Source organism: Balaenoptera physalus, assembly GCF_965194825.1.
Source record: "Balaenoptera physalus genome assembly, chromosome: 19".
Taxonomy (NCBI): Eukaryota; Metazoa; Chordata; class Mammalia; order Artiodactyla; family Balaenopteridae; genus Balaenoptera; species Balaenoptera physalus.
In genome coordinates this window covers 35,297,010-35,308,631 of record NC_138900.1, presented here as the reverse complement: position 1 = coordinate 35,308,631, position 11,622 = coordinate 35,297,010, and the positions used below count along the sequence as shown (strand labels likewise).

The 11,622-nt window shown below is 39.7% G+C and overlaps 1 long non-coding RNA gene across 1 annotated transcript in view; it reads left to right on the top strand.

Moving 5' to 3' along the window:
* Positions 1-11,622, top strand: part of LOC309648989 — a 1,142,769-nt gene that overhangs the window by 402,707 nt on the left and 728,440 nt on the right. The window lies entirely within an intron of this gene.

Below are 11,622 nucleotides of genomic sequence, written 5' to 3'. Positions count from 1 at the left end.
GAAATCACAGAAGACCACCAGTGAGACTGACAGCAAGTAATCAAACTCAGCAAGACTTGGAAGCCAAAAATATAAAAGATAACATACTGGCTGAAGCTGACTACAACCGAGGAGGACAAATAAAGACACAACAGGCGAGAGGACAGGACAATGGCCAACCTTCCCAGGTATGGAGACTCATGAGAGCAATCTGCAAGGCTGGGCATTTTTTTGTTCCCAGTGGAAAATATGCTTTTTCTCTAACAGCTCATTCTCCTGACTTGCTTTCCTGTGGTCCATGTTCCATACAACACCCATGGAGATCTTTGCAAAAAAGTAAAACAAAATTTCTGCATTGGGTAAAACTTCTAAGGGTTTCCTATCACAATGAGAGCAACATCCCAACTCCTTACCGTGGTCTAGAAAGCGCCCAGTGAACCAGCCTCTGCCCCGTTGCAGGTCTTTCTCTGCCTAACTAGGCAGTCACGCTAGCCTCTTCCAACACAGCAGGCTCATTTCCACCTCCAGACCCTTGTGCTTGCTGTTCCCTCTGCCTGGGATGCTCTTAATCATGTCTCTGCATTGCTTGTTTCTTTCTTAGATTCCTCTCTCAGGTTGGTGCCACCTTCCGAAAGGTCTTACCTGACTGCCTGATCTAACACTGCTCATTCCCCCACATTACTCTCTCCTATTTCTAATTCTCATCGCCTGAAATCATGGCTTTAATTTGTTATATGGATATTTACACATGTATCTACATATAGGTATGCACATACAGATATGTATACATACAAACACATATGTCCTATATACATAAATGTATCTATGTGTATTTTTGGCCCAAACTAAATATTAAGTTTTGTGAATGTTGGGCCTCTATTCTTGCCTTGTTCATCCCTGTGTCCCCAGTGCCTGGAATGGCGCCTGGCTCATAGTAGTTCTCAATAGATTCTTATTAAATGAGAGAGCAAATCACTCCCAGCAGCCCCTGCTCTTACCTGATTTCTGCATTTGCTGACCTTGCGTCCCCCCCCCCTTTCCCGGTTCCTGTAATAGAGTATTGACAAATTCCAGGACTGAAATGACCCTGAAAAGTCCATTCTCCCACCTGTAGACAAGACTATGCCTGAGCCATTTCTGATCGATAGTGCCCCTCCCGCATTTAAATGCCTGTTCATAGATAACCCGAGTGGTACATGACCCGGCAGAGAGGAAGTTTCATTCCTGTATTTAGTATTTCTCTGCTTTGCAAAGTAGAAAGGAGAAGAAAGTACTGTTATATGTCCAGTATAACAAGTAGTTTTCGAGTCCAGATTACTGGTATCTGCCTGGAGTGATGTGTTGAAAAATTTTAGTGCCATGTTGTGAGCTCTTTTTTTAAAAAAAGTCAATCTTGGGATTGATTAGCAGGGTCTGCATGGGCAGAGGATAGTGGGATGATGGTTTTAGGGATTTGCAGTTCCTAAAACACAGTTTCCTCTAGACATCTACACCATCCTGCCTGCTTTTGGTGATGTCACCAAAAGATTGTGGGTAAAAGAGCTGGGTCACTACTTTCCTATACCTCATAATGAAATACTTTCTTTAACTATCTCTTATTTTCCCTAATAAGCTATAAAAGCACTAGGTCCCATTACCTCCCAAACTGGGAAGATTTCCAAGCCAAATCTATAAGTAAATAATATCTCACAAGCAAGAAAGTAAAATGGCAAGACAAGAGACAAATGAATTCCCCCTACACAAACATGATATTCTAAGTTGAAAGACTAGATCCTAGGTCCCCAAGGATGTGTCTAAAGATTCAAGGCTTCAGTTCTAGGTTGGTCTGTCTCTTCCTGGACTCATATTTCTAACCTCCTCCTATACATATCAACCTGGATGTTGCTTGGGTAACTCAGACTCAACACGTCCAAAACAAAACGCAATCTTATGATTTGCTTCCACAATGCTCAAATGCTGCTTTGCTTCTTGTCTTCTCTAGTCATTCAGTAGATATATCTTCAGCACCTTTTTATGTGCCACATACCATTCTAGGCACTGGGCCACAGAAGTGAATGATACAGAGGATTTAGAGAAATGATGGACAAGATTACCAGATTAGACAACTGTAAGGGACACCAATTATGTTGTGTTCTTTGTAAATAATGTTGCTGGAGTTGTGAAACATGGTGGCCCTTCTCATGGAACTCAACTTCTAGAAAGGAAGATAGGAAAGAAATGTGTATACAATAAATAGAAAAAATCCTTTTCAGATAGTGATAAGTCTTATGCAGAAAATAAAGCAGTAGAGTAGAGAGTGGGTAGCATTGGGCCACATTTGACGGGAGCACTAGGGAAGGGAAAACATCATTGAGGAAATGACATGAATGGAGATCCAAATCAGGCACCAAGTCAGCCATGTGAAGATTGGGGCAGAGCATTTCATACAGAGACATAAGTACAATATTCAGAAGGTGGCAACAAGCCTGGGTCTTTGAGACCCACAATGGGGAGCCCTTTGGTTAGAGAGAATGAGTAAGGAGAGAGTGGCAGGAGATGAGATCTGAAAGCAGGACCACATCAGGGTGGAATCTGCAGGTCACAGCGTGGAATTTAGCTTTTGTTCTAGGCCTATGGGAAGCCATCAGAGATCTTGGGTAGGGAGTTGCAAGATCACTGTTTTAGCTGGCATCCCCCATTCACCCAGTTGCCCAACCTAGAAATTTAGGTTTCTTTCTCCCATCTGGGAGGTCACCAAGCCTTATTTATTGTCTCCCTTAAATTCCTCTCAAATTGCCCCCTTTCATTTCATACCCATGGCCTAGTCCTTTCTTATTTAAACTTTCCCAGGAGGCCTCCTAGGGGGCCTCACTGCCCTAGTCTCTCCCAGAACTCTCTGACTTTGATATTGCCACCCAAAGTAAAGTTCCCTGCCTAGAAATCTTGGCTTAGTCTCTGCGGCCCATTGGTTAGGGTTCAAGTCCGAGCATCACTCCGACCTTCTTAACACCTCCTATCTCTAACACACCTCATACTTTTAGGCTCACTGGACTCATTGCTTTACAGGAAACATTCTTTATGTGCCCATATTTATGTATGTTTTTCCACTTCCCTGGAATGCCATTCTCATTTGGCCAATGCCAATCAGTGCTTTAAGATCCATCTCAAAAGCCACTTCTTCTGAGAAGGTTTCCCTGACTTCATCACGTAAAGTCCTGTGTCAGATTCTAGGACATTTCTCCCATAGCTTTTGCCAAGTTGGGTTCAGAGTTCTCTGGGCACAGGACCAACGCCCTCAATCTTGGAAGCGCCTAAGAGCAGAGATCATAGCTTGTGTCTCTAAGAATGTCAGGGCCAACCAGGTGCCCAAGAAATACTGAACTTAAGAGAGGCATTCCATGACCCACAGAGACCCCTACAGAGAGGAAGGAGGACATGTGCCATTTTCTAAGGCATCTTGAAGGACCATCCTTGGGTACAGCAGCCAGCAGCCACAGCTCTTCAAATGCTGGCATCTAAGCTGCTCAACTGCCAATTTGGAATCCAGGCAAGGAAGAGATGCTGTCTCTCTTTCCTGGCATCTCTGGAACCAATCAAGTTAAATCGGCCTGCAACAGCAACACAAAGACTAGATAATTTGTAACCGGTCATCAGACTACTTGTCAAGTCAAGCTAATGACGAGGTTACTTTAACAACACACATCCGTGTGGACAGATACAAGCTGCACAAAGACTGACATGTCTGACTGCTCCCATGATCAGAAAAAAAAAAAAAGCAAATATATGACCAAATATATGATCAGACCCAGGAAGGGCCCCAAATAGATATTCAAGAAGAATCTAAAGAAAGTAGGCAGTGGAGCTAAGAATATTAATCTATACTCTCAAATTTCTGCCTTTTTCCATTTATATAACCCACAAAACACCATCTAGAACTGAATGAATGTTTATTGGCAAATAATGATTATTTAGATTATAACAATAGTCATTATTTACTCAGTAAGAGCCTGGGCAGAATGATAAAAATGAAAATATGATACCTGGACTCAACATGCTTAGATCTAATAAAGCAGGAGAGAGATGATACAGAGTTTATTGTCTGAAGGGATGGTCCTAGAGAGGAGTTAGCCAACAGCTCTGCTTGTTTGGAGATGGGGAAACTGAGGCCCAGATTGAGGAAGAGACTGGCTTATGGGCACTCACCTTGTTGTTCCAAGATTAGAACATGTGCACACAGGTAACACCAATACAAGGTGAACTAGTCAAAGAGCCAGCAGGCAGGTTTGGAGAAGCAGCATGAGAACAAGGCCCAGAAGATGGAGAGATTTATTTCATTTGGAGTCCAGAATAGGCTGCTGGGAGAGAAATCATGTGAACAGGGCCTTGGGGTGGACAGGATTCTGACAAATTTGGAGGAAGGATACTCCGGGGTGGAGGGACAGGTGGATTAGAGAACAGGAGAAGCAGAGAGAAGGATGGTTCTGAGACTCCCAGGAATGTGCTCTGTGTGTGATCCGGCCAGATGAGCGAATGCAGGGAGGGAGGCACACTGCAGTTTCCCAGCCTGTCAAAACGGACCTTTACCCTCACCGCCACCACCTCCCACTTGGACTTTGTAATTATCTCCACTTTGGGTCCTTATAGTATATTCCTCACCTTCCAGTCAATGTAATCTTTTAAAAATATAAATTAGATCCCACCATGCTCCTGAATAAAATTCCCAGTTGTTTCCCACTTTACTTAGAATAACACCCCAATTCCATCTCATTGTAATATCTCTGAGCCTGGAATCTTTTGTACAAATGGCTCCTTACTCATTACATTCCAGCCCCTCTAAACCTCCTCTCTCCTCCTCAGATATGCAAAGCTTCTTCTTATCTCAGGGTCTTTGTACTCACTGTTTCCTCTACATAGAAATCTTACCTGCAGATCTTCCCTTGGCTGATTTCTTCTGAGTTCAGAATGTCACCTGTTCAATAAAACCACTTCCTCATTCTGTATCTCTGACTTCTCCTTTCCCAAATCCCAGTACCTCTTGGGCAACATCCCTCTGTTCTGTTTTCTTCTTGAAACTTATCAGGCTGTAGTTTGACTCTATTAACTACTTCAAGAGGATGAATTATTCAATAAGAGCTGTTGGGGACATTGATAATCCGCAAGGAATTAAAATCAGATCCCTACCTCACACCCTACATCAAAATTAACTCCAGGTAAATCAGTCACCTACAGGTAAAAGGTAAAATTTTAAGCCTTTTAAAGAAAATGTAGGAAAAATTTTTCAGGAATGCTGGATGTGGAGAATTTTCTTGTGAAAGATCAAAATAATGATAGTAATAATAATCATCATCATTACAAGCACAGAGCATTAACAAACATGACTACATTAAAGTTAGGAACTTCTGTTCATCAAGAAGATGGCAGAATAGAAGTATTTGCACTCACTCCCTCTTGCAAGAGCACCAGAATCACAACTAACTGCTGAACAACCATCAACAGGAAGACACTGGAACTCACCAAAAAAGATACTCCACATCCAAAGACAAAGGAGAAGCCACAATGAGATGGTAGGAGGGGTGCAATCACAATAAAATCAAATCCCATAACCACTGGGTGGGTGATTCACAAACTGGGGAACAATTATATCTCCGAAGTCCACCGACTGGAGTGAAGGTTCTGAGCCCCATGTCAGGCTTCCCAACTTGGGTGTCTGGCAATGCGAGGGGGAATTCCCAGAGAATCAGACTTTGAAGGCTAGTGGGATTTGACTGCAGGACTTTGACAGGACTGGGGGAAAAAGAGACTCCACTCTTGTAGGGCACACACAAAGTAGTGTGTGCATCAGGACCCGGGGTAAGGAGCAGTGACCCCATAGGAGACTGAACCAGACCTACCTGCTAGTGTTGGAGGGTCTCCTGCAGAGGCGGGGGGTGGCTGTGGCTCACTGTGGGGACAAGGACACTGACAGCAGAAGTTCTGGGAAGTAGTCTTTGGTGTGAGCCCTCCCAGAGTCCATCATTAGCCCCACCAAATAGCCTGCAGGGTCCAGTGCTGGGTCGCCTCAGGCCAAACAGCCAACAGGGAGGGAACCCAGCCCCACCCATCAGCAGACAAACAGAGTAAAGTTTAACTGAGCTCTGCCCACCAGAGCAACACCCAGCTCTACCCACCACCAGTCCCTCCCATCAGGAAGCTTGCACAAGCCTCTTAGATAGCCTCATCCACCAGACAGCAGAAGCAAGAAGAATGACAATCCTACAGCCTGTGGAACGAAAACCACATTCACAGAAATATAAACAAAATGAAAAGGCAGAGGACTATGTACCAGATGAAGGAACAAGATAAAACCCCAGAAAAACAACTAAATGAAGTGGAGATAGGCAACCTTCCAGAAAAAGAATTCAGAAAAATGATAGTGAAGATGATCCAGGACCTCAGAAAAAGAATGGAGGCAAAGATCAAGAAGATGCAAGAAATGTTTAACAAAGACCTAGAAGAATTAAAGAACAAACACTTAGAAGAATTAAAGAACAAACAAACAGAGATGAACAATATAATAACTGAAATGAAAAATATGCTAGAAGGAATCAATAGCAGAATAACTGAGGCAGAAGAAGGGGTAAGTGACCTGGAAGACAGAATGGTGGAATTCACTGTTGCAGAACAGAATAAAGAAAAAAGAATGAAAAAAAATGAAAACAGCCTAAGAGACCTCCGGGACATCATTAAACACACCAACATTCGCATTATAGAGGTCCCAGAAGGAGAAGAGAGAGAGAAATGACCCAAGAAAATATTTGAAGAGATTACAGTTGAAAAATTCCCTAACATGGGAAAGGTAATACCCACCCAAGTGGAAGCACAGAGAGTCCCAGGCAGGATAAACCTAGGGAGAAACACACTGAGACACATAGTAATCAAATTGACAAAAATTAAAGACAAAGAAAAATTTTTGAAAGCAACAAGGGAATAACAACAAATATCATACAAAGGAACTCCCATAAGGTTAACAGTTGATCTCTCAGCAGAAACTCTACAAGCCAGAAGGGAGTAGTATGATATATTTAAACTCATGAAAGGGAAAAACCTACAACCAAGATTACTCTACACATCAAGGATCTCATTCAGATTCAGCAGAGAAATCAAAAGCTTTATAGACAAGCAAAAGCTAAGAGAATTCAGCACCACCAAACCAGCTCTACAACAAATGCTAAAGGAACTTCTCTAAGTGGGAAACACAAGAGAAGAAAAGAACCTACTAAAACAAACCCAAAACTATTAAGAAAATGGTAATAGGAACATACACATCAATAATTACCTTAAATGTGAATGGATTAAATGCTCCAACCAAAAGACACAGTCTCACTGAATGGATACAAAAACAAGACCCATATATATGCTGTCTACAAGAGACCCCTTTCAGACCTAGGGACACATACAGACTGAAAGTGAGGGGATGGAAAAAGACATTCCATGCAAATGGAAATCAAAAGAAAAGTGGAGTAGCAATATTCGTACCAGATAAAATAGAATTTAAAATAAAGAATGTTACAAGAGACAAGGAAGGACACTACATAATGATCAAAGAATCAATCCAAGAAGAAGATATAACAATTATAAATATATATGCACCCAATATAGGAATACCTCAATACATAAGGCAAATGCTAACAGCTATAAAAGAGGATATCAACAGTAACACAATAATAGTGGGGAACTTTAATTCCTCACTTATACCAATGGACAGATCATCCAGACAGAAAATTAATAAGGAAACACAAGTTTTAAATGACACAATAGACCAGATAGATTTAATTGATATTTGTAGGACATTCCATCCGAAAACAGTAGATTACACTTTTTTCTCAAGAGCACATGGAACATTCTCCAGGATAGATCACATGTTGGGTCACAAATCAAGCCTCAGTAAATTTAAGAAAATTGAAATCATATCAAGCATCTTTTCTGAACACAACGCTCTGAGATTAGAAATCAATTACAGGGGAAACAAAGTAAAAAACACAAACACATGGAGGCTAAACAATACGTTACTAAATAACTAAGAGATCACTGAAGAAATCAAAAAATACCTAGAGACAAATGACAACAATAACACGATGATCCAAAATCTATGGGATGCAGCAAAAGCAGTTCTAAGAGGAAAGTTTATAGCAATACAATCTTACCTCAAGAAACAAGAAAAATCTCAAATAAACAATCTAACCTTACAACTAAAGGAACTAGAGAAAGAAGAACAAACAAAACCCAAAGTTAGTAGAAGGAAAGAAATCTTAAAGATCAGAGCAGAAATAAATGAAATAGAAACAAAGAAAACAGTAGCAAAGATCAATAAAGCTAAAAGCTGGTTCTTTGAGAAGATAAACAAAATTGATAAACCATTAGCCAGACTCAACCAGAAAAAGAGGGAAAAGACTCAAATCAATAAAATTAAAAATGAAAAAGGAGAAGTTACAATGGACACTACAGAAATACAAAGCATCATAAGAGACTACTACAAGAAATTCTATGCCAATAAAATGGACAACCTGGAAGAAATGGACAAATTCTTAGAAAAGTATAACCTTCCAAGACTGAACCAGGAAGAAATAGAAAATATGAACAGACCAATCACAAGCACTGAAATTGAAGCTGTGCTTAAAAATCTTAAAACAAAGATTAAAAATCTTCCAACTGTGATTAAAAATCTTCCAACAAACAGAAACCCAGGATCAGATGGCTTTACAGGTGAATTCTATCAAACATTTAGTAAAGAGCTAACACCCATCCTTCCCATCCTTCTCAAATGCTTCCAAAATATTGCAGAGGAAGGAACACTCCCACACTCATTCTTTGAGACCACCATCACCCTGATACCAAAACCAGACCAAGATACTACAAAAAAAGAAAATTACAGACCAATATCACTGATGAATATAGATGCAAAAATCCTCAACAAAATACTAGCAAACAGAATCCAACAACACATTAAAAGGATCATACACCGTGATCAAGTGGGAGTTATCCCAAGGATGCAGGGATTCTTCAATATACACAAATCAATCAATGTGATACACCATATTAACAGATTGAAGAATAAAAACCATATGATCATCTCAATAGATGCAGAAAAATCTTTTCACAAAATTCAACACTGATTTATAATAAAAACTCTCCAGAAAGTGGGCATAGAGAGAACCTACCTCAACATAATAAAGGCCATATATGACAAATCCACAGCAAACATCATTCTCAAAGGTAAAAAACGGAAAGCATTTCCTCTAAGATCAGCAACAAGACAAGGATGTCCACTCTCGCCACTATTATTCAACACAGTTTTGGAAGTCCTAGCCACGGCAATCAGAGAAGAAAAAGAAATAAAAGGAATACAAATTGGAAAAAAAGTAAAACTGTCACTGTTTGCAGATGACATGATACTATACATACAGAATCCTAAAAATGCCACCAGAAAACTACTAGAGCTAATCAATGTATTTGGTAAAGTTGCAGAATGAAAAATTAATGCACAGAAATCTCTTGCATTCCTATACACTAACAATGAAAGATCAGAAAGAGAAATTAAGGAAACAATCCCATTCACCATTGCAACAAAAAGAATGAAATACCTAGGAATAAACCTACCTAAGGAGGTAAAAGATCTGTACTCAGAAAACTATAAGACACTGATGAAAGAAATCAAAGGTGATACAAACAGATGGAGAGATATACCATGGTCTTGGATTGGAAGAAGCAATATTTTGAAAATGACTATACTACCCAAAGCAATCTACAGATTCAATGCAATCCCTAACAAATTACCAATGGCATTTTTCACAGAACTAGAACAAAAAAATCTTAAAATTTGTATGGAGACACAAAAGACCCTGAATAGCCAAAGCAATCTTCAGGGGAAAAAGCAGAGCTGGAGGAATCAGACTTCCTGACTTCAGACTATACTACAAAGCTACAGTAATCAAGATAATATGGTACTGGCACAAAAAACCAGAAATATAGATCAATGAACCAGGATAGAAAGCCCAGAGATAAACCCATGCACATATGGTCAACTAATCTATGACAAAGGAGGCAAGGATATACAATGGAGAAAAGACAGTCTCTTCAATAAGTGGTGCTGGGAAAACTGGACAGCTACATGTAAAAGAATGAAATTAGAACACTCCCTAACATCATACACAAAAATAAACTCAAAATGGATTAAAGACCTAAATGTAAGGCCAGACACTATAAAACTCTTAGAGGAAAACATAGGAAGAACACCCTTTGACATAAATCACAGCAAGATCTTTTTTGACCCACCTCCTAGAGTAATGGAAATAAAAACAAAAACAAATGTGACTTAATGAAACTTAAAAGCTTTTGCACAACAAAGGGTACCATAAACAAGACGAAAAGACAACCCTCAGAATAGGAGAAAATATTTGCAAGTGAATCAATGGATGAAGGATTAATCTCCAAAATATATAAACAGTTCATGCAGCTCAATATTAAAAAAACAAACAACCCAATCAAAAAATGGGCAGAAGACCTAAATAGACATTTCTCCAAAGAAGACATGCAGGTGGCCAAGAGGCACATGAAAAGCTGCTCAACATCACTAATTATTAGAGAAATGCAAATCAAAACTACAATGAGGTATCACCTCACTCTGGTTAGAATGGGCATCATCAGAAAATCTACAAAAAACAAATGCTGGAGAGAGTGTGGAGAAAAGGGAACCCTCTTGCACTATTGGTGGGAATGTAAATTGATACAGCCACTATGGAGAACAGTATGGAGGTCTCTTCAATAACTAAAAATAGAATTACCCTATGACTCAGCAATCCCACTACTGGGCATATACCCTGAGAACACCATAATTCAAAAAGACACCTGCACCCCAATGTTAATTGTAGCACTATTTACAATAGCCAGGTGATGGAAGCAACTTAAATGCCCATCGACAGACGAATGGATAAAGAAGATGTGGCACATATGTGCAATGGAATATTACTCAGCCATAAAAAGGAACGAAATTGGGTTATTTGTAGAGACGTGGATGGACCTAGAGACTGTCATACAGAGTGAAGTAAGTCAGAAAGAGAAAAACAAATATCATATATTAACGCATATATGTGGAACCTAGAAAAATGGTACAGATGAACCGGTTTGCAAGGCAGAAATAGAGACACAAATGCAGAGAACAAACCTATGGACACCAAGGGGGGAAAGCGGGGTGGGGGTGGTGGTGTGATGAATTGGGAGATTGGGATTGACATGTATACACTAATATGTATAAAATAGATGACTAATAAGAACCTGCTGTTTAAAAAAATAAAATACAATTCAAAAAAAAAAAAAAAAGAACTTCTGTTCATCAAAAACAATAAAGAAAGTTGGGGGAAAACACCACAAACTGGAACAATACATTTTCCAGACAATCAAAAATCAATCAATAAAACTTAAGTATTTAGAATATTTAAAGAACTCTTGAAAATTAAGGAGAATAAGAAAAACAACTCAATAGAAAATAAGCAAAAGACATGAACAGGAACTTCACAGAGGAGGAAACATAAATGGCCAACAAAGAGTGGACCTCATGCTCAACCTTAGTTGTAAACAGGGAAAGAGAAACTAAAACCATAGTGAAACCCTTTTTATACCCACTAGATT